This window comes from Dendroctonus ponderosae, unplaced genomic scaffold (genome assembly GCF_020466585.1).
Source record: "Dendroctonus ponderosae isolate FM_Combo_2020 unplaced genomic scaffold, Dpon_F_20191213v2 Dpon_F_20191213_3, whole genome shotgun sequence".
NCBI classification, from domain to species: domain Eukaryota; kingdom Metazoa; phylum Arthropoda; class Insecta; order Coleoptera; family Curculionidae; genus Dendroctonus; species Dendroctonus ponderosae.
In genome coordinates, this window is record NW_026018508.1 from 16,344,909 (window position 1) to 16,346,336 (window position 1,428).

Here is a 1,428-nt window from a genome sequence, read left to right on the forward strand (position 1 = left end):
CTTTTCTTAACCTGAAAAACAGTAATTACAAGGAATTTCGCCTAGTTACAGATACGGTACGCACTGTAGTTTAATTGCACGTAAAAATCCAACCGATCGTCAATTATTCGATAAGCAAATATAAACCGAATATAAATTGGAGTAAAAAAGTGAGGAACACAAGGACAAAATAGAAGTGTGTTTTAATATTAATGATGAAAACGAAGAAAAAATCAGTCAGATGCAAAAATTGCGAAATTAACTCGAAAATGTCTTTGCAACCAAAAAAAACATCAGCAAGAAATAATACGCAATTTTGCAGTGAGTTTTTCAAATCTGCATCTGCACGATTAAAAACACGGAAAACATGTCCCTACTCATTTCAAGAACAAAAATGGGTAAAGAGAATAGAGCAACGACAGTTAATAAACATGAAACAACAGTAAAGTACAAAAGCCGGAACAGAAACCGATATACAAATTTTGTTGTCAAGCAAGAGGTAAAAGAAAATCTCATCACTTTCGAAAAATAATTTTCGAAAGAAAAATAAAACAACCTCAACATTATCCGAGAGAGCATCCAAAATGGATGAAAACCACAAAAAAACGACAGCGCTTTAATACTTATGCAAAACAAACCTAAAAAATTCGAACGACAAATGAACAAAAGACAGAAAATAGCAGTTTCACCACTTATTACTCCTGATGCACAAAGAGTCCTATATTGTTTGAAAAAAATGAAAGCCCACTTGGAGAAGAATGAAAAAATAGCAAAAAAAATGTATTGGAAGCAATTGAGAGACAAGCAAGAAAAGAAAAACTAAATTACGAAAAAAGAGGATAGGGCGATGAAGCTGGTGGTTTAAAAAGGGGAAATCAGAAAGGGCACAATGTTGCATTGCAGACTAATTTTTGTTTGTCTTGTGGACAACGCAACTAAAAAATCAGCGCTAAAAAAACATGGCAACGAAAAGAACAATCTATAATTTGCTTGATTTCAACATCTGTATGACCATGCCCATGTAGCATCATATATTGGGTATATATTTATACAATATTGGCAGAGCATTTTTATGTTGGGTCAATATTGTCAATTATTAGCCAATATTACTCCAATATTAGAATAGCTTTTTTGACCAATATTGATGTATCTATACAAATACAATATTGGCAAAATATTTTTAATTTCCAGTATTGCTTGAAGATTAACATGCAATATTGTATAGCAATAATAGTATTGCAAAAATAGTAAGTGGTAAGCTATTCTAATATTGGAGTAATATTGGCCAATTAAACGTTTTCGATATAATTAATAATATATTGTCTTATAGGTCTTATATTGAATATTGTCTTAGTAGGTAATAATTATTAATAATATCTTACGGCCTGATTTATAATCAAAGTTAAAGTGTTTATTTCTTAAAGTGTTAGAGAAAAATAGAAACAAAAA